This window comes from Hyla sarda, unplaced genomic scaffold (genome assembly GCF_029499605.1).
Source record: "Hyla sarda isolate aHylSar1 unplaced genomic scaffold, aHylSar1.hap1 scaffold_513, whole genome shotgun sequence".
Classification (NCBI taxonomy): Eukaryota; Metazoa; Chordata; class Amphibia; order Anura; family Hylidae; genus Hyla; species Hyla sarda.
The window spans coordinates 186,459-208,332 of NW_026610524.1; the positions used below are offsets into that span (position 1 = coordinate 186,459).

The window sequence follows — 21,874 nt, forward strand, 5'->3', positions numbered from 1 at the left end:
TTGCGGAGGTGATTCTTCTTGACTACTTCCGCCTCAATAGGGAGGACATCCTGTGTCTAAATGACCAGGAAAGCCGTGGCCTGTATACCGTCACCTTCACGGCCACGGCGTGTTGCGATAACATCTATGCAACCTTGTCTGGTGCGGACCAGAGGGACGATCGACTCGACGGTCTTTCGTTCCAGTTCCTCTATGGTGAGGAACATATACCGTTGGTGGTGGCTATGCACAGCCCTCATGTGACCACGGAGGATATAGCCACTTTTCTTCGGCGATACTGCGAAGAGGTGCGATTCGCAAACAAAATCTTGAACTCCGTGCGGTTCTGGAACGGCAAGAGGAAGTTCTGGGTCAAGCTCCGTAAGGATCCCGGTGGTATTGGGGGTCTTTGCCATCCGCCCCCAAATTTTGCCATCGGGAGAGTTCGGGGCTTCCTGTTCTATCCTCAAATGCCTATGTATTGCCGAAATTGCTTGAGGTTTGGCCACACCCAGGAGACCTGCGGCGCGGAGCGTGTGATTCGCTGCAATAGGTGTGGCCAAGAAGGTCACATAGCCTCAAGATGTAGCCATACAATAAGGTGCAACCTCTGCGGAGAGGAAAATCACGATTTTAATTCCTGTCCCCATAAAGCAAAAACTACGATGGGTGGGTCAAGGCTGGGCCCACCCAAAGAGGGGACAGGACAAAAGACGTCCTTTTTTAAGATGCCCAAACCCCAGATGGCAGGTACTGATGGGTCCAGGCCCAAGACCTCTGGTGCTCCATCGGGGGGCCCACCGGTGGTAGTGCTAGGGGGAGGCCATGGGGATTCCACGAAGCCCGGGCGGGTGATCGAGTTTACTGCCCGGGAAATTGAAAGACGTCGATCGACTTCCTACCTGGCTCAAGAGCCCGCCGAAACTTCTGAAGGGGGCTCACCTGTGGCGGGTGGCAGCCGACGGGCCTCGGTGGGGGCAAAAGTGGACCCAAAATTGCAGCATAAGCCAGGTACTGGCTTGGCCCAGGGTCGCCCTGCTCCGGACGAAGAGGCCCCGGTGAAAGCCCGCCGGAAGGGGAGCCAGGTGGCCAGGTCTGAGCCCGGTCCTGTTACTCCGCCTATACAGGACAGGGCCAAGAAGACAAGTGGCGCCAAACCAGGGTTTGCTGCCCCGCCAGCAGTGGACCCGGTGGGTAAAACTGGCCATCGTCGATCGATGGGGAAGTTGGAGCAACAGTCCTCAGCAACGCTTGCTGGGGAACAAGCGATGAAAACTTCCCAAGGTAGCGGCAAAGGTTCCGGAAAAGAGGCCTCACAGGCCCCTGTGCAGCAGTTCCAGTCGTCAAATGATGAAAGAAGACGCAGATCCATCAGCCGGGGGCCAGAGATTACATCGAGTGAGAGCAACACAGAGGATATGGACAGCAGTGTGACATTTAAAAGACAAAGAGAAGAAGAAGAGGAAGACATTCAAAGGAAAGCGGCGTGCCGTAGTTCGGACGAGAGCGAGCTCAGGGTCGGGGCATCATCGATCTCAAGCTCCGACCCTCAGAACATCAAGGAGCTGATGACCCCGCAGGCGGGGGATGACGGTACGCAGCTTATTATTGACTTTGATTCTCCAAGCACGGACTCTCCATAAACTATGCCTATCCCTGTAAAAATTGCCTCACTCAATGTGAGGTCCTTAAAGAGCCCTGATCGCAGGGCTGCTTTATTTTCTTATCTAGAGACATGTGACTTTGACCTTTGCCTGCTACAAGAATGTGGAATCCCTAGTAAAATGGACTATAAAGACTTAAAAGAAGACTGGAAGCTGGGCCCATCCATATGGTCCGGTGCAAATGACTGTCGTTCTGTGGGTGTTGGGCTGCTCTGCCGAGGCCAGTCCTTTTCTATTCATACAGTAACTGAGATTGTGCCTGGCAGAGCTCTTTTAATTCATCTATATTTTAATGGACTTTTAATTCGTGTTTTAAATGTGTATGCCCCTCCTGATAAACAGGAGCGGGCAGAACTATTTGAAATTTTACCACTGTTTTGTGTTGGGTCTTCCCCCCTGCTGGTGGGAGGTGATTTTAACTGCATACGTGATGGGGAACACCGGCAGGGTGGGGATATTAATCGTAAAGACCGCACTTCTTACCTGCTTAAAAATTTTATTGATGATTTTAATTTGAAAGATTGCTGGAAGGATCTCTTGCCGGAGGACCCAGGCGCCACATGGTCCAATGGAAGAGTGAGCTCCAGAATCGATTTTATTTTTTCCTCTAGAGCTTTTAAACCCCTGAAATGCACGCTCGAGCAGAATATCTTCTCTGATCATAAGCTCCTCTTGGTGGGCCTGGAGCTAGAGGGGGAGCAAAAAGCAAAAAGGGGCCTCTGGAGATTAAACACCACACTCCTAGAGGACCCTGAGATAAAAGAGGAGTTTGTGCGGACCTACCAATGCTGGCAATCACAAAGAAAACCCCACGAGCCTATGCTGCACTGGTGGGAGGGCACCAAATCTAAAATCAGATTTTTTTTTATCAAAGCAGGTAAGAAGAAGGCAAAAATGGAAAAACAGTGGTTTTATGTTCTTAACATGCGTTTAAATGTACTTTTTAAATTGAAAGAAGCTGGTATGGATGTAGAAAATGATATTTTAAACCTTAAAACTGAAATAAAACATGCCATAGAAAAGAAAGGGAAACAAATCATTTTTAACTCACATGTGCAGCACCTGGAGGAGGGCGAGAAATGTTCCCGTTTCTTTTTTAAAAAAGTGATGAATAGGAGGGATATCATCCAAAACCTTGAGGGTGAATCCACTCCAAAAGGCATGTTAGATGCAGTTTTTAACTTCTACCAGCTTCTTTTTAATAAGAAAGATCTTAATCCATCCTTTTTAGAACATGTTCTTAATTCCCTTGATTTTAAGCTAGATGTTTTAGACCAGGAGGTTTTATCCCGTGATCTTAACTTAGATGAACTTTTATTTGTTTTTAAAAGTTTTTCTAGTGGGAAGGCCCCTGGGGAAGATGGTTTACCCATCGAATTTTATTTAGCTTTTTGGGATATTTTAAAGGATGATATGGTTTTATTGTATAAAGAAACTTTTATTGTTAATGAACTTCCCCCTTCCTGGAGGAGGGGGATTGTATCATTACTTTTTAAAAAGGGTGAAAAGGATATGCTAAAAAATTGGCGCCCCATCACACTTTTAAATGTTGATTATAAAGTTTTAGCCAAGTTATTAGCTGTCCGTTTTAAACCTTTTATTCATAAATTAATTCACCCAAATCAGGTTTGTGGGGTACCTGGAAGGTCTATAGCTGAATCCCTAAATATTTTAAGAGATGTTTTATGGTATTTTAAGGATAGAAATCAAACTGTAGCAATTTTATCCTTAGACTTTGAAAAAGCCTTTGATAGGGTCTCCCATGAATACCTGTTTTTAGTTCTTAAAAAGATGGCAGTGCCTGAAACGATTTTAAGCCGAATCATGCTTTTATACCGATCCTGTTTTAGTCAAGTCTCTGTTAATGGCTTTTTAACCAGCGGTGTTCCTCTTTTATCAGGTGTCAAACAGGGCTGCCCCCTGTCCCCACTCCTTTTTATTTGCGCAATCGAACCACTGATGGCCCTCCTCAGAAAAGACCGGGTAGTAAGAGGCGTACCGATACCTGGTGGAGGAGGGACCCATCTAAAGGTGTTGGGGTACATGGATGATGTCACCATACTGTGCCCGGACTCTCCATCCATGAGGGGGGCATTGAGGAACACCAGCTATTTCTGCGAGGTCTCTGGTTTTAAGCTAAACACAGATAAATGTGACTGTTTTTATATTGGCTCCTGGGATTCATCCATCACCCCAGGAGTCACAATGCAACAGGATCAAATTAAAGTTTTAGGTATTGTTTTTAACCAGGTCAATGATGGGAGCCCTAACTGGGATTCAGCTATAGCTAAGATGGAGAAGAAGATTTTAATGTGGAATCTTAGAAACCTTACCATGGAGGGGAAGATTTTAATAATAAAGATGGTTTTACTCCCTATTATGCTATACATTGCCATGGTATTTCCTCCATCTATTTTATACATTAAAAAAGTAACTAGAATTGTTTTTACTTTTTTATGGGGTTCAAAAATGGAGAAATTAAAGCGTGATTTTATGTACAAAAGTAAAGATAATGGCGGGAAAGATGTTCCTAACCTTTTTACTTTCTTTTACATAAAGTATTTCTGTTTCTGTTTTAAAATTATTAAATCCGATGGCATTTTTAGCTGCTTTTTAAGGTACGCTGCGGGCATGGTTTTTAAAAGATCGTTGCGCATCCCTCTGAACGCTCCGGTGCTTCTGTGTCCCCCAAAACATTATGTGGTGTTGGAAAAGACAGTCAGGCTCCTAGGTCTCCAAGATTTGGAGCCTGACATACTGGGGGACCAGAGAAAGGTATCAAAGGTCCTCAGGCGGAGTGAGGTTACCCTGGCAGTGTCCAATTTCACACAGGCAAGATCCAAAAAGGTATGGCGGAACGTGTACGGGAAGTTTCTGGCGAATGTACACAGGGATCTTGCCTGGGCAATCGTCCACCAGTGCCTCCCTACTCGTGAGTTTCAGCACAGGCGAGGACTGGTGGCGAGAGCCAAGTGCCCGAGAGATGGCTGCGGAGTGGACGAAACGGTGCTGCACATATTTTGGAACTGCCCTTTTGCACGGGAGCTTTGGAGGAAGGTAGGCCCACTTTTGAAGTGGGCCTGCGGCCTAAAAGATTTTAATCACGAATGTGTCTTTTACGGTCTTTTTAACTGCCCCAATTTTAAACAGCAGATGATCTGCTGGATGATTATTAATTGTTTTAAAAATGCCATCTGGAAAGTTAGGAACATCTTACTTTTTAAACATGATTTTATTGATGTTAAAAACTGTATAAAGCTGGCCCTGAGTGAGATGTACATCTATTACCTAAGAGACAAGAAACAGTTGGGGGCCAGCGAGGCAGCATCCATGTGGTGTCTGCCTCTATGGAACGAAATAACAGTATAATCAGTTTTTATGACATTTGTATAATGTTTTATCCTGCCATTTTTATTTTTTCTCCTTTTATTACTGGTTTTATTATTTGTATTTTAAAACTTTTGTGAACCTTTTATTATTTTGCATTTTAAATTTTGTATGGTTTCTTATTTATTCAATAAAATTTTGTTGAAACCTTATCTGTTCTTATCAGTTTAATATCTGATACGTCCCCTATCTGGGGACCATATATTAAATGGATTTTTGAGAACGGGGGCCGATTTCGAAGCTTGCTTCCGTCGCCCTATGCATTGACCCGATATGGCAGTATCTTCGGGTACAGTGCACCACCCCCTTACAGGGTTAAAAAGAAAGATTCCTACTTTCATTGCTACCTGCTTGCTGGCTAGCCAGCTAGCCAGCCCTGTGGGCCTTGCTGCTGCTGCTGCTGCTGCTGCAGCCAAAAAACAAAAGGTGGTGCTGCTGCTGCTTCTGCTGCTTCTGCTTGTGTCTGGCCGCTGTTGGAGCGTCCAGGCACAGGACTTCTGCTGCTGCTGACTAAATGGCCTCCTTAATTGGATCATTTGAGTAGCCAGCACACCTGTGCAGGTAGGGCATGACATGATAGGCAGCTGCCTTGATAGCGGGTGGGTGCTGAATGTTCCTAATTGACAAAATAAGATTAATGCTTATGAAGAAATATAAAATCTCATCCCTTCCCCAATATCGCGCCACACCCCTACCCCTTAATTCCCTGGTTGAACTTGATGGACATATGTCTTTTTTCGACCGTACTAACTATGTAACTATGTAACATAACATGGGGGGGTCTCCTGGCTGTTCACACAGGTGTGTCATTGCTGTACATTGACCATGCATTGCTTCTGTGGTATTGCAAAGGCAAAGACAAATGCTTCCAGCCATCCATTGCACTAATGGATTGGTCATCAGCTGGCTGTCTATGTCCCGCATCAATATAGACCAAAGTACAGAGGGTTAGGCTATGCTATAGTGCACCTACCTGATGCATCAGAAGGTGCGAGGCCCTTGCTAAATTCTGTGCACAGACTTTGAGATCTATGCTTTAGACTGTATCTAAACCTGCTCCAACATGGACTGACATTCTGGCCTACTTTCAGCCGATGCGACTTGTCTGTCGCTGAACAGTCGCTTTTTATGTATTCAGCACCTATGTATAATGTTGTAAAAATGCTCTAGAAGCTAAAGTCGCAGAAATGTCACACATATTTGGCCTGCAACTTTCTGTGCGACAAATTCAGACAGGAAAAATCAGTATAAATCCTTAGAAAATTATCCCCCAGTGTCTCCATCTGCTGGCGGTATTGAATAAGCATTGCTGCACTGATGGGGTATGCATTAGACGAAAAAAAAGAAGAAAAAGAAGAATAATACGCCCAGAAAAGAGGCGAAAAGGAGAAAAACGTAAAAAAACGTGAAAAAAAAGTAAGAGGAAGAGAAGGGAAAAAAAGGTGGAAATGGGTTTAAAAGTGATTTCGGCGGAGAAATATATATATATATATATATATATATATATATATATATATATACGCGCACACACACACATATATATAAACGTATTCTCCGTTGAGATATTGCAGCCGCTGCTGTGTCCAGGCCCAGGAGCCTTAGCACTGTGCTGTGATGTCACTCAATACCACTGACATCACTAGGTGTAAACAACATCTCTCCTTTGCTGTGTATGTGACTATGGAGCTGTTTGGTGATGTCGTCTATTATGGCCTTCATAGAAGCAACAGGAGATTGTTGCATCCATCTAGAACCCTCAGAACTACAGTGCTATGATGTCACTCACTTCCACAGGCCTTGCAGAGTGTAAACAACAACAACCCAGCTTTGTTGTGTATGTAACCATAGGGATTGTGATGTCACCTAGAACCTTCACAGCAGCGACAGCTTTATGAGGAGCATCAGCACTGCTCTGCCTGAGCAGAACCATCACCGCCATAGGTTGTCAAATAACCCGGATTTAACCCACACAGGTAAGTCCAATGGGGTGCAGGCATGTCCTCTATGCTTACAGCTTCCCGTGGGTGTTGGTTTGATACCGTTTGGGGACAGCCAAGGAGGCATCTGCAGGCAACAAAGGTAGGTGTGTGCTTGTGTGTGTGTTTCCTATGCAGATCCTAAGCCCAGTGTCACATGCAAGTAGGAGGAGTAAGAAGGGTTCCTGGCAAATCCGGGTTATGGATTGCATTTAAAAAGGCCCCGTGGGAGTGCAATGGGCCCCTGTCTTGCTGCTTAGCAATAATGGTATGGGTTTAGGTTCTGCTGTGTGTACTGGTGGTTGACTGCCCCCCAGCCCAGAGTGTGCATGGAAAATTGTCTGGCAGCCTCCCTGACAGCAAGCAGTGATAGTGCCCATGAAGGGGACCTTGTTGGGCCCGCCCCTTTCACGGTTATCGCTTCTCGGCCTTTTGGCTAAGATCAAGTGTAGTATCTGTTCTTATCAGTTTAATATCTGATACGTCCCCTATCTGGGGACCATATATTAAATGGATTTTTGAGAACGGGGGCCGATTTCGAAGCTTGCTTCCGTCGCCCTATGCATTGACCCGATATGGCAGTATCTTCGGGTACAGTGCACCACCCCCTTACAGGGTTAAAAAGAAAGATTCCTACTTTCATTGCTACCTGCTTGCTGGCTAGCCAGCTAGCCAGCCCTGTGGGCCTTGCTGCTGCTGCTGCTGCAGCCAAAAAACAAAAGGTGGTGCTGCTGCTGCTTCTGCTGCTTCTGCTTGTGTCTGGCCGCTGTTGGAGCGTCCAGGCACAGGACTTCTGCTGCTGCTGACTAAATGGCCTCCTTAATTGGATCATTTGAGTAGCCAGCACACCTGTGCAGGTAGGGCATGACATGATAGGCAGCTGCCTTGATAGCGGGTGGGTGCTGAATGTTCCTAATTGACAAAATAAGATTAATGCTTATGAAGAAATATAAAATCTCATCCCTTCCCCAATATCGCGCCACACCCCTACCCCTTAATTCCCTGGTTGAACTTGATGGACATATGTCTTTTTTCGACCGTACTAACTATGTAACTATGTAACATAACATGGGGGGGTCTCCTGGCTGTTCACACAGGTGTGTCATTGCTGTACATTGACCATGCATTGCTTCTGTGGTATTGCAAAGGCAAAGACAAATGCTTCCAGCCATCCATTGCACTAATGGATTGGTCATCAGCTGGCTGTCTATGTCCCGCATCAATATAGACCAAAGTACAGAGGGTTAGGCTATGCTATAGTGCACCTACCTGATGCATCAGAAGGTGCGAGGCCCTTGCTAAATTCTGTGCACAGACTTTGAGATCTATGCTTTAGACTGTATCTAAACCTGCTCCAACATGGACTGACATTCTGGCCTACTTTCAGCCGATGCGACTTGTCTGTCGCTGAACAGTCGCTTTTTATGTATTCAGCACCTATGTATAATGTTGTAAAAATGCTCTAGAAGCTAAAGTCGCAGAAATGTCACACATATTTGGCCTGCAACTTTCTGTGCGACAAATTCAGACAGGAAAAATCAGTATAAATCCTTAGAAAATTATCCCCCAGTGTCTCCATCTGCTGGCGGTATTGAATAAGCATTGCTGCACTGATGGGGTATGCATTAGACGAAAAAAAAGAAGAAAAAGAAGAATAATACGCCCAGAAAAGAGGCGAAAAGGAGAAAAACGTAAAAAAACGTGAAAAAAAAGTAAGAGGAAGAGAAGGGAAAAAAAGGTGGAAATGGGTTTAAAAGTGATTTCGGCGGAGAAATATATATATATATATATATATATATATATATATATATATATATATACGCGCACACACACACATATATATAAACGTATTCTCCGTTGAGATATTGCAGCCGCTGCTGTGTCCAGGCCCAGGAGCCTTAGCACTGTGCTGTGATGTCACTCAATACCACTGACATCACTAGGTGTAAACAACATCTCTCCTTTGCTGTGTATGTGACTATGGAGCTGTTTGGTGATGTCGTCTATTATGGCCTTCATAGAAGCAACAGGAGATTGTTGCATCCATCTAGAACCCTCAGAACTACAGTGCTATGATGTCACTCACTTCCACAGGCCTTGCAGAGTGTAAACAACAACAACCCAGCTTTGTTGTGTATGTAACCATAGGGATTGTGATGTCACCTAGAACCTTCACAGCAGCGACAGCTTTATGAGGAGCATCAGCACTGCTCTGCCTGAGCAGAACCATCACCGCCATAGGTTGTCAAATAACCCGGATTTAACCCACACAGGTAAGTCCAATGGGGTGCAGGCATGTCCTCTATGCTTACAGCTTCCCGTGGGTGTTGGTTTGATACCGTTTGGGGACAGCCAAGGAGGCATCTGCAGGCAACAAAGGTAGGTGTGTGCTTGTGTGTGTGTTTCCTATGCAGATCCTAAGCCCAGTGTCACATGCAAGTAGGAGGAGTAAGAAGGGTTCCTGGCAAATCCGGGTTATGGATTGCATTTAAAAAGGCCCCGTGGGAGTGCAATGGGCCCCTGTCTTGCTGCTTAGCAATAATGGTATGGGTTTAGGTTCTGCTGTGTGTACTGGTGGTTGACTGCCCCCCAGCCCAGAGTGTGCATGGAAAATTGTCTGGCAGCCTCCCTGACAGCAAGCAGTGATAGTGCCCATGAAGGGGACCTTGTTGGGCCCGCCCCTTTCACGGTTATCGCTTCTCGGCCTTTTGGCTAAGATCAAGTGTAGTATCTGTTCTTATCAGTTTAATATCTGATACGTCCCCTATCTGGGGACCATATATTAAATGGATTTTTGAGAACGGGGGCCGATTTCGAAGCTTGCTTCCGTCGCCCTATGCATTGACCCGATATGGCAGTATCTTCGGGTACAGTGCACCACCCCCTTACAGGGTTAAAAAGAAAGATTCCTACTTTCATTGCTACCTGCTTGCTGGCTAGCCAGCTAGCCAGCCCTGTGGGCCTTGCTGCTGCTGCTGCTGCTGCTGCAGCCAAAAAACAAAAGGAGGTGCTGCTGCTGCTTCTGCTGCTTCTGCTTGTGTCTGGCCGCTGTTGGAGCGTCCAGGCACAGGACTTCTGCTGCTGCTGACTAAATGGCCTCCTTAATTGGATCATTTGAGTAGCCAGCACACCTGTGCAGGTAGGGCATGACATGATAGGCAGCTGCCTTGATAGCGGGTGGGTGCTGAATGTTCCTAATTGACAAAATAAGATTAATGCTTATGAAGAAATATAAAATCTCATCCCTTCCCCAATATCGCGCCACACCCCTACCCCTTAATTCCCTGGTTGAACTTGATGGACATATGTCTTTTTTCGACCGTACTAACTATGTAACTATGTAACATAACATGGGGGGGTCTCCTGGCTGTTCACACAGGTGTGTCATTGCTGTACATTGACCATGCATTGCTTCTGTGGTATTGCAAAGGCAAAGACAAATGCTTCCAGCCATCCATTGCACTAATGGATTGGTCATCAGCTGGCTGTCTATGTCCCGCATCAATATAGACCAAAGTACAGAGGGTTAGGCTATGCTATAGTGCACCTACCTGATGCATCAGAAGGTGCGAGGCCCTTGCTAAATTCTGTGCACAGACTTTGAGATCTATGCTTTAGACTGTATCTAAACCTGCTCCAACATGGACTGACATTCTGGCCTACTTTCAGCCGATGCGACTTGTCTGTCGCTGAACAGTCGCTTTTTATGTATTCAGCACCTATGTATAATGTTGTAAAAATGCTCTAGAAGCTAAAGTCGCAGAAATGTCACACATATTTGGCCTGCAACTTTCTGTGCGACAAATTCAGACAGGAAAAATCAGTATAAATCCTTAGAAAATTATCCCCCAGTGTCTCCATCTGCTGGCGGTATTGAATAAGCATTGCTGCACTGATGGGGTATGCATTAGACGAAAAAAAAGAAGAAAAAGAAGAATAATACGCCCAGAAAAGAGGCGAAAAGGAGAAAAACGTAAAAAAACGTGAAAAAAAAGTAAGAGGAAGAGAAGGGAAAAAAAGGTGGAAATGGGTTTAAAAGTGATTTCGGCGGAGAAATATATATATATATATATATATATATATATATATATATATATATATACGCGCACACACACACATATATATAAACGTATTCTCCGTTGAGATATTGCAGCCGCTGCTGTGTCCAGGCCCAGGAGCCTTAGCACTGTGCTGTGATGTCACTCAATACCACTGACATCACTAGGTGTAAACAACATCTCTCCTTTGCTGTGTATGTGACTATGGAGCTGTTTGGTGATGTCGTCTATTATGGCCTTCATAGAAGCAACAGGAGATTGTTGCATCCATCTAGAACCCTCAGAACTACAGTGCTATGATGTCACTCACTTCCACAGGCCTTGCAGAGTGTAAACAACAACAACCCAGCTTTGTTGTGTATGTAACCATAGGGATTGTGATGTCACCTAGAACCTTCACAGCAGCGACAGCTTTATGAGGAGCATCAGCACTGCTCTGCCTGAGCAGAACCATCACCGCCATAGGTTGTCAAATAACCCGGATTTAACCCACACAGGTAAGTCCAATGGGGTGCAGGCATGTCCTCTATGCTTACAGCTTCCCGTGGGTGTTGGTTTGATACCGTTTGGGGACAGCCAAGGAGGCATCTGCAGGCAACAAAGGTAGGTGTGTGCTTGTGTGTGTGTTTCCTATGCAGATCCTAAGCCCAGTGTCACATGCAAGTAGGAGGAGTAAGAAGGGTTCCTGGCAAATCCGGGTTATGGATTGCATTTAAAAAGGCCCCGTGGGAGTGCAATGGGCCCCTGTCTTGCTGCTTAGCAATAATGGTATGGGTTTAGGTTCTGCTGTGTGTACTGGTGGTTGACTGCCCCCCAGCCCAGAGTGTGCATGGAAAATTGTCTGGCAGCCTCCCTGACAGCAAGCAGTGATAGTGCCCATGAAGGGGACCTTGTTGGGCCCGCCCCTTTCACGGTTATCGCTTCTCGGCCTTTTGGCTAAGATCAAGTGTAGTATCTGTTCTTATCAGTTTAATATCTGATACGTCCCCTATCTGGGGACCATATATTAAATGGATTTTTGAGAACGGGGGCCGATTTCGAAGCTTGCTTCCGTCGCCCTATGCATTGACCCGATATGGCAGTATCTTCGGGTACAGTGCACCACCCCCTTACAGGGTTAAAAAGAAAGATTCCTACTTTCATTGCTACCTGCTTGCTGGCTAGCCAGCTAGCCAGCCCTGTGGGCCTTGCTGCTGCTGCTGCTGCTGCTGCAGCCAAAAAACAAAAGGTGGTGCTGCTGCTGCTTCTGCTGCTTCTGCTTGTGTCTGGCCGCTGTTGGAGCGTCCAGGCACAGGACTTCTGCTGCTGCTGACTAAATGGCCTCCTTAATTGGATCATTTGAGTAGCCAGCACACCTGTGCAGGTAGGGCATGACATGATAGGCAGCTGCCTTGATAGCGGGTGGGTGCTGAATGTTCCTAATTGACAAAATAAGATTAATGCTTATGAAGAAATATAAAATCTCATCCCTTCCCCAATATCGCGCCACACCCCTACCCCTTAATTCCCTGGTTGAACTTGATGGACATATGTCTTTTTTCGACCGTACTAACTATGTAACTATGTAACATAACATGGGGGGGTCTCCTGGCTGTTCACACAGGTGTGTCATTGCTGTACATTGACCATGCATTGCTTCTGTGGTATTGCAAAGGCAAAGACAAATGCTTCCAGCCATCCATTGCACTAATGGATTGGTCATCAGCTGGCTGTCTATGTCCCGCATCAATATAGACCAAAGTACAGAGGGTTAGGCTATGCTATAGTGCACCTACCTGATGCATCAGAAGGTGCGAGGCCCTTGCTAAATTCTGTGCACAGACTTTGAGATCTATGCTTTAGACTGTATCTAAACCTGCTCCAACATGGACTGACATTCTGGCCTACTTTCAGCCGATGCGACTTGTCTGTCGCTGAACAGTCGCTTTTTATGTATTCAGCACCTATGTATAATGTTGTAAAAATGCTCTAGAAGCTAAAGTCGCAGAAATGTCACACATATTTGGCCTGCAACTTTCTGTGCGACAAATTCAGACAGGAAAAATCAGTATAAATCCTTAGAAAATTATCCCCCAGTGTCTCCATCTGCTGGCGGTATTGAATAAGCATTGCTGCACTGATGGGGTATGCATTAGACGAAAAAAAAGAAGAAAAAGAAGAATAATACGCCCAGAAAAGAGGCGAAAAGGAGAAAAACGTAAAAAAACGTGAAAAAAAAGTAAGAGGAAGAGAAGGGAAAAAAAGGTGGAAATGGGTTTAAAAGTGATTTCGGCGGAGAAATATATATATATATATATATATATATATATATATATATATACGCGCACACACACACATATATATAAACGTATTCTCCGTTGAGATATTGCAGCCGCTGCTGTGTCCAGGCCCAGGAGCCTTAGCACTGTGCTGTGATGTCACTCAATACCACTGACATCACTAGGTGTAAACAACATCTCTCCTTTGCTGTGTATGTGACTATGGAGCTGTTTGGTGATGTCGTCTATTATGGCCTTCATAGAAGCAACAGGAGATTGTTGCATCCATCTAGAACCCTCAGAACTACAGTGCTATGATGTCACTCACTTCCACAGGCCTTGCAGAGTGTAAACAACAACAACCCAGCTTTGTTGTGTATGTAACCATAGGGATTGTGATGTCACCTAGAACCTTCACAGCAGCGACAGCTTTATGAGGAGCATCAGCACTGCTCTGCCTGAGCAGAACCATCACCGCCATAGGTTGTCAAATAACCCGGATTTAACCCACACAGGTAAGTCCAATGGGGTGCAGGCATGTCCTCTATGCTTACAGCTTCCCGTGGGTGTTGGTTTGATACCGTTTGGGGACAGCCAAGGAGGCATCTGCAGGCAACAAAGGTAGGTGTGTGCTTGTGTGTGTGTTTCCTATGCAGATCCTAAGCCCAGTGTCACATGCAAGTAGGAGGAGTAAGAAGGGTTCCTGGCAAATCCGGGTTATGGATTGCATTTAAAAAGGCCCCGTGGGAGTGCAATGGGCCCCTGTCTTGCTGCTTAGCAATAATGGTATGGGTTTAGGTTCTGCTGTGTGTACTGGTGGTTGACTGCCCCCCAGCCCAGACTGTGCATGGAAAATTGTCTGGCAGCCTCCCTGACAGCAAGCAGTGATAGTGCCCATGAAGGGGACCTTGTTGGGCCCGCCCCTTTCACGGTTATCGCTTCTCGGCCTTTTGGCTAAGATCAAGTGTAGTATCTGTTCTTATCAGTTTAATATCTGATACGTCCCCTATCTGGGGACCATATATTAAATGGATTTTTGAGAACGGGGGCCGATTTCGAAGCTTGCTTCCGTCGCCCTATGCATTGACCCGATATGGCAGTATCTTCGGGTACAGTGCACCACCCCCTTACAGGGTTAAAAAGAAAGATTCCTACTTTCATTGCTACCTGCTTGCTGGCTAGCCAGCTAGCCAGCCCTGTGGGCCTTGCTGCTGCTGCTGCTGCTGCAGCCAAAAAACAAAAGGTGGTGCTGCTGCTGCTTCTGCTGCTTCTGCTTGTGTCTGGCCGCTGTTGGAGCGTCCAGGCACAGGACTTCTGCTGCTGCTGACTAAATGGCCTCCTTAATTGGATCATTTGAGTAGCCAGCACACCTGTGCAGGTAGGGCATGACATGATAGGCAGCTGCCTTGATAGCGGGTGGGTGCTGAATGTTCCTAATTGACAAAATAAGATTAATGCTTATGAAGAAATATAAAATCTCATCCCTTCCCCAATATCGCGCCACACCCCTACCCCTTAATTCCCTGGTTGAACTTGATGGACATATGTCTTTTTTCGACCGTACTAACTATGTAACTATGTAACATAACATGGGGGGGTCTCCTGGCTGTTCACACAGGTGTGTCATTGCTGTACATTGACCATGCATTGCTTCTGTGGTATTGCAAAGGCAAAGACAAATGCTTCCAGCCATCCATTGCACTAATGGATTGGTCATCAGCTGGCTGTCTATGTCCCGCATCAATATAGACCAAAGTACAGAGGGTTAGGCTATGCTATAGTGCACCTACCTGATGCATCAGAAGGTGCGAGGCCCTTGCTAAATTCTGTGCACAGACTTTGAGATCTATGCTTTAGACTGTATCTAAACCTGCTCCAACATGGACTGACATTCTGGCCTACTTTCAGCCGATGCGACTTGTCTGTCGCTGAACAGTCGCTTTTTATGTATTCAGCACCTATGTATAATGTTGTAAAAATGCTCTAGAAGCTAAAGTCGCAGAAATGTCACACATATTTGGCCTGCAACTTTCTGTGCGACAAATTCAGACAGGAAAAATCAGTATAAATCCTTAGAAAATTATCCCCCAGTGTCTCCATCTGCTGGCGGTATTGAATAAGCATTGCTGCACTGATGGGGTATGCATTAGACGAAAAAAAAGAAGAAAAAGAAGAATAATACGCCCAGAAAAGAGGCGAAAAGGAGAAAAACGTAAAAAAACGTGAAAAAAAAGTAAGAGGAAGAGAAGGGAAAAAAAGGTGGAAATGGGTTTAAAAGTGATTTCGGCGGAGAAATATATATATATATATATATATATATATATATACGCGCACACACACACATATATATAAACGTATTCTCCGTTGAGATATTGCAGCCGCTGCTGTGTCCAGGCCCAGGAGCCTTAGCACTGTGCTGTGATGTCACTCAATACCACTGACATCACTAGGTGTAAACAACATCTCTCCTTTGCTGTGTATGTGACTATGGAGCTGTTTGGTGATGTCGTCTATTATGGCCTTCATAGAAGCAACAGGAGATTGTTGCATCCATCTAGAACCCTCAGAACTACAGTGCTATGATGTCACTCACTTCCACAGGCCTTGCAGAGTGTAAACAACAACAACCCAGCTTTGTTGTGTATGTAACCATAGGGATTGTGATGTCACCTAGAACCTTCACAGCAGCGACAGCTTTATGAGGAGCATCAGCCCTGCTCTGCCTGAGCAGAACCATCACCGCCATAGGTTGTCAAATAACCCGGATTTAACCCACACAGGTAAGTCCAATGGGGTGCAGGCATGTCCTCTATGCTTACAGCTTCCCGTGGGTGTTGGTTTGATACCGTTTGGGGACAGCCAAGGAGGCATCTGCAGGCAACAAAGGTAGGTGTGTGCTTGTGTGTGTGTTTCCTATGCAGATCCTAAGCCCAGTGTCACATGCAAGTAGGAGGAGTAAGAAGGGTTCCTGGCAAATCCGGGTTATGGATTGCATTTAAAAAGGCCCCGTGGGAGTGCAATGGGCCCCTGTCTTGCTGCTTAGCAATAATGGTATGGGTTTAGGTTCTGCTGTGTGTACTGGTGGTTGACTGCCCCCCAGCCCAGAGTGTGCATGGAAAATTGTCTGGCAGCCTCCCTGACAGCAAGCAGTGATAGTGCCCATGAAGGGGACCTTGTTGGGCCCGCCCCTTTCACGGTTATCGCTTCTCGGCCTTTTGGCTAAGATCAAGTGTAGTATCTGTTCTTATCAGTTTAATATCTGATACGTCCCCTATCTGGGGACCATATATTAAATGGATTTTTGAGAACGGGGGCCGATTTCGAAGCTTGCTTCCGTCGCCCTATGCATTGACCCGATATGGCAGTATCTTCCGTTACAGTGCACCACCCCCTTACAGGGTTAAAAAGAAAGATTCCTACTTTCATTGCTACCTGCTTGCTGGCTAGCCAGCTAGCCAGCCCTGTGGGCCTTGCTGCTGCTGCTGCTGCTGCTGCAGCCAAAAAACAAAAGGTGGTGCTACTGCTGCTTCTGCTGCTTCTGCTTGTGTCTGGCCGCTGTTGGAGCGTCCAGGCACAGGACTTCTGCTGCTGCTGACTAAATGGCCTCCTTAATTGGATCATTTGAGTAGCCAGCACACCTGTGCAGGTAGGGCATGACATGATAGGCAGCTGCCTTGATAGCGGGTGGGTGCTGAATGTTCCTAATTGACAAAATAAGATTAATGCTTATGAAGAAATATAAAATCTCATCCCTTCCCCAATATCGCGCCACACCCCTACCCCTTAATTCCCTGGTTGAACTTGATGGACATATGTCTTTTTTCGACCGTACTAACTATGTAACTATGTAACATAACATGGGGGGGTCTCCTGGCTGTTCACACAGGTGTGTCATTGCTGTACATTGACCATGCATTGCTTCTGTGGTATTGCAAAGGCAAAGACAAATGCTTCCAGCCATCCATTGCACTAATGGATTGGTCATCAGCTGGCTGTCTATGTCCCGCATCAATATAGACCAAAGTACAGAGGGTTAGGCTATGCTATAGTGCACCTACCTGATGCATCAGAAGGTGCGAGGCCCTTGCTAAATTCTGTGCACAGACTTTGAGATCTATGCTTTAGACTGTATCTAAACCTGCTCCAACATGGACTGACATTCTGGCCTACTTTCAGCCGATGCGACTTGTCTGTCGCTGAACAGTCGCTTTTTATGTATTCAGCACCTATGTATAATGTTGTAAAAATGCTCTAGAAGCTAAAGTCGCAGAAATGTCACACATATTTGGCCTGCAACTTTCTGTGCGACAAATTCAGACAGGAAAAATCAGTATAAATCCTTAGAAAATTATCCCCCAGTGTCTCCATCTGCTGGCGGTATTGAATAAGCATTGCTGCACTGATGGGGTATGCATTAGACGAAAAAAAAGAAGAAAAAGAAGAATAATACGCCCAGAAAAGAGGCGAAAAGGAGAAAAACGTAAAAAAACGTGAAAAAAAAGTAAGAGGAAGAGAAGGGAAAAAAAGGTGGAAATGGGTTTAAAAGTGATTTCGGCGGAGAAATATATATATATATATATATATATATATATATATATATATATATACGCGCACACACACACATATATATAAACGTATTCTCCGTTGAGATATTGCAGCCGCTGCTGTGTCCAGGCCCAGGAGCCTTAGCACTGTGCTGTGATGTCACTCAATACCACTGACATCACTAGGTGTAAACAACATCTCTCCTTTGCTGTGTATGTGACTATGGAGCTGTTTGGTGATGTCGTCTATTATGGCCTTCATAGAAGCAACAGGAGATTGTTGCATCCATCTAGAACCCTCAGAACTACAGTGCTATGATGTCACTCACTTCCACAGGCCTTGCAGAGTGTAAACAACAACAACCCAGCTTTGTTGTGTATGTAACCATAGGGATTGTGATGTCACCTAGAACCTTCACAGCAGCGACAGCTTTATGAGGAGCATCAGCACTGCTCTGCCTGAGCAGAACCATCACCGCCATAGGTTGTCAAATAACCCGGATTTAACCCACACAGGTAAGTCCAATGGGGTGCAGGCATGTCCTCTATGCTTACAGCTTCCCGTGGGTGTTGGTTTGATACCGTTTGGGGACAGCCAAGGAGGCATCTGCAGGCAACAAAGGTAGGTGTGTGCTTGTGTGTGTGTTTCCTATGCAGATCCTAAGCCCAGTGTCACATGCAAGTAGGAGGAGTAAGAAGGGTTCCTGGCAAATCCGGGTTATGGATTGCATTTAAAAAGGCCCCGTGGGAGTGCAATGGGCCCCTGTCTTGCTGCTTAGCAATAATGGTATGGGTTTAGGTTCTGCTGTGTGTACTGGTGGTTGACTGCCCCCCAGCCCAGAGTGTGCATGGAAAATTGTCTGGCAGCCTCCCTGACAGCAAGCAGTGATAGTGCCCATGAAGGGGACCTTGTTGGGCCCGCCCCTTTCACGGTTATCGCTTCTCGGCCTTTTGGCTAAGATCAAGTGTAGTATCTGTTCTTATCAGTTTAATATCTGATACGTCCCCTATCTGGGGACCATATATTAAATGGATTTTTGAGAACGGGGGCCGATTTTGAAGCTTGCTTCCGTCGCCCTATGCATTGACCCGATATGGCAGTATCTTCGGGTACAGTGCACCACCCCCTTACAGGGTTAAAAAGAAAGATTCCTACTTTCATTGCTACCTGCTTGCTGGCTAGCCAGCTAGCCAGCCCTGTGGGCCTTGCTGCTGCTGCTGCTGCTGCTGCAGCCAAAAAACAAAAGGTGGTGCTGCTGCTGCTTCTGCTGCTTCTGCTTGTGTCTGGCCGCTGTTGGAGCGTCCAGGCACAGGACTTCTGCTGCTGCTGACTAAATGGCCTCCTTAATTGGATCATTTGAGTAGCCAGCACACCTGTGCAGGTAGGGCATGACATGATAGGCAGCTGCCTTGATAGCGGGTGGGTGCTGAATGTTCCTAATTGACAAAATAAGATTAATGCTTATGAAGAAATATAAAATCTCATCCCTTCCCCAATATCGCGCCACACCCCTTAATTCCCTGGTTGAACTTGATGGACATATGTCTTTTTTCGACCGTACTAACTATGTAACTATGTAACATAACATGGGGGGGTCTCCTGGCTGTTCACACAGGTGTGTCATTGCTGTACATTGACCATGCATTGCTTCTGTGGTATTGCAAAGGCAAAGACAAATGCTTCCAGCCATCCATTGCACTAATGGATTGGTCATCAGCTGGCTGTCTATGTCCCGCATCAATATAGACCAAAGTACAGAGGGTTAGGCTATGCTATAGTGCACCTACCTGATGCATCAGAAGGTGCGAGGCCCTTGCTAAATTCTGTGCACAGACTTTGAGATCTATGCTTTAGACTGTATCTAAACCTGCTCCAACATGGACTGACATTCTGGCCTACTTTCAGCCGATGCGACTTGTCTGTCGCTGAACAGTCGCTTTTTATGTATTCAGCACCTATGTATAATGTTGTAAAAATGCTCTAGAAGCTAAAGTCGCAGAAATGTCACACATATTTGGCCTGCAACTTTCTGTGCGACAAATTCAGACAGGAAAAATCAGTATAAATCCTTAGAAAATTATCCCCCAGTGTCTCCATCTGCTGGCGGTATTGAATAAGCATTGCTGCACTGATGGGGTATGCATTAGACGAAAAAAAAGAAGAAAAAGAAGAATAATACGCCCAGAAAAGAGGCGAAAAGGAGAAAAACGTAAAAAAACGTGAAAAAAAAGTAAGAGGAAGAGAAGGGAAAAAAAGGTGGAAATGGGTTTAAAAGTGATTTCGGCGGAGAAATATATATATATATATATATATATATATATATATATATATATATATACGCGCACACACACACATATATATAAACGTATTCTCCGTTGAGATATTGCAGCCGCTGCTGTGTCCAGGCCCAGGAGCCTTAGCACTGTGCTGTGATGTCACTCAATACCACTGACATCACTAGGTGTAAACAACATCTCTCCTTTGCTGTGTATGTGACTATGGAGCTGTTTGGTGATGTCGTCTATTATGGCCTTCATAGAAGCAACAGGAGATTGTTGCATCCATCTAGAACCCTCAGAACTACAGTGCTATGATGTCACTCACTTCCACAGGCCTTGCAGAGTGTAAACAACAACAACCCAGCTTTGTTGTGTATGTAACCATAGGGATTGTGATGTCACCTAGAACCTTCACAGCAGCGACAGCTTTATGAGGAGCATCAGCACTGCTCTGCCTGAGCAGAACCATCACCGCCATAGGTTGTCAAATAACCCGGATTTAACCCACACAGGTAAGTCCAATGGGGTGCAGGCATGTCCTCTATGCTTACAGCTTCCCGTGGGTGTTGGTTTGATACCGTTTGGGGACAGCCAAGGAGGCATCTGCAGGCAACAAAGGTAGGTGTGTGCTTGTGTGTGTGTTTCCTATGCAGATCCTAAGCCCAGTGTCACATGCAAGTAGGAGGAGTAAGAAGGGTTCCTGGCAAATCCGGGTTATGGATTGCATTTAAAAAGGCCCCGTGGGAGTGCAATGGGCCCCTGTCTTGCTGCTTAGCAATAATGGTATGGGTTTAGGTTCTGCTGTGTGTACTGGTGGTTGACTGCCCCCCAGCCCAGAGTGTGCATGGAAAATTGTCTGGCAGCCTCCCTGACAGCAAGCAGTGATAGTGCCCATGAAGGGGACCTTGTTGGGCCCGCCCCTTTCACGGTTATCGCTTCTCGGCCTTTTGGCTAAGATCAAGTGTAGTATCTGTTCTTATCAGTTTAATATCTGATACGTCCCCTATCTGGGGACCATATATTAAATGGATTTTTGAGAACGGGGGCCGATTTCGAAGCTTGCTTCCGTCGCCCTATGCATTGACCCGATATGGCAGTATCTTCGGGTACAGTGCACCACCCCCTTACAGGGTTAAAAAGAAAGATTCCTACTTTCATTGCTACCTGCTTGCTGGCTAGCCAGCTAGCCAGCCCTGTGGGCCTTGCTGCTGCTGCTGCTGCTGCTGCAGCCAAAAAACAAAAGGTGGTGCTGCTGCTGCTTCTGCTGCTTCTGCTTGTGTCTGGCCGCTGTTGGAGCGTCCAGGCACAGGACTTCTGCTGCTGCTGACTAAATGGCCTCCTTAATTGGATCATTTGAGTAGCCAGCACACCTGTGCAGGTAGGGCATGACATGATAGGCAGCTGCCTTGATAGCGGGTGGGTGCTGAATGTTCCTAATTGACAAAATAAGATTAATGCTTATGAAGAAATATAAAATCTCATCCCTTCCCCAATATCGCGCCACACCCCTACCCCTTAATTCCCTGGTTGAACTTGATGGACATATGTCTTTTTTCGACCGTACTAACTATGTAACTATGTAACATAACATGGGGGGGTCTCCTGGCTGTTCACACAGGTGTGTCATTGCTGTACATTGACCATGCATTGCTTCTGTGGTATTGCAAAGGCAAAGACAAATGCTTCCAGCCATCCATTGCACTAATGGATTGGTCATCAGCTGGCTGT

At 45.8% G+C, this 21,874-nt stretch overlaps 8 non-coding genes across 8 annotated transcripts; all 8 read left to right on the forward strand.

The window, feature by feature from the left end:
- The first annotated feature begins 5,149 nt into the window (after nucleotides 1–5,149).
- On the forward strand, nucleotides 5,150–5,335 carry LOC130338082 (U2 spliceosomal RNA). The gene has a single exon (XR_008878854.1). It is a non-coding gene; the product is annotated as a U2 spliceosomal RNA (small nuclear RNA).
- Nucleotides 5,336–7,422: 2,087 nt separating this feature from the next.
- Nucleotides 7,423–7,613, forward strand: LOC130338057 (U2 spliceosomal RNA). Its single transcript, XR_008878831.1, has one exon. It is a non-coding gene; the product is annotated as a U2 spliceosomal RNA (small nuclear RNA).
- Nucleotides 7,614–9,698: 2,085 nt separating this feature from the next.
- Nucleotides 9,699–9,889, forward strand: LOC130338058 (U2 spliceosomal RNA). The gene has a single exon (XR_008878832.1). It is a non-coding gene; the product is annotated as a U2 spliceosomal RNA (small nuclear RNA).
- A 2,091-nt stretch (nucleotides 9,890–11,980) lies between these two features.
- LOC130338059 (U2 spliceosomal RNA) lies at nucleotides 11,981–12,171 on the forward strand. Its single transcript, XR_008878833.1, has one exon. It is a non-coding gene; the product is annotated as a U2 spliceosomal RNA (small nuclear RNA).
- Nucleotides 12,172–14,256: 2,085 nt separating this feature from the next.
- LOC130338060 (U2 spliceosomal RNA) lies at nucleotides 14,257–14,447 on the forward strand. Its single transcript, XR_008878834.1, has one exon. It is a non-coding gene; the product is annotated as a U2 spliceosomal RNA (small nuclear RNA).
- Nucleotides 14,448–16,521: 2,074 nt separating this feature from the next.
- LOC130338077 (U2 spliceosomal RNA) lies at nucleotides 16,522–16,712 on the forward strand. Its single transcript, XR_008878849.1, has one exon. It is a non-coding gene; the product is annotated as a U2 spliceosomal RNA (small nuclear RNA).
- A 2,089-nt stretch (nucleotides 16,713–18,801) lies between these two features.
- Nucleotides 18,802–18,992, forward strand: LOC130338111 (U2 spliceosomal RNA). Its single transcript, XR_008878873.1, has one exon. It is a non-coding gene; the product is annotated as a U2 spliceosomal RNA (small nuclear RNA).
- A 2,085-nt stretch (nucleotides 18,993–21,077) lies between these two features.
- LOC130338061 (U2 spliceosomal RNA) lies at nucleotides 21,078–21,268 on the forward strand. Its single transcript, XR_008878835.1, has one exon. It is a non-coding gene; the product is annotated as a U2 spliceosomal RNA (small nuclear RNA).
- The last annotated feature ends 606 nt before the right edge of the window (nucleotides 21,269–21,874 follow it).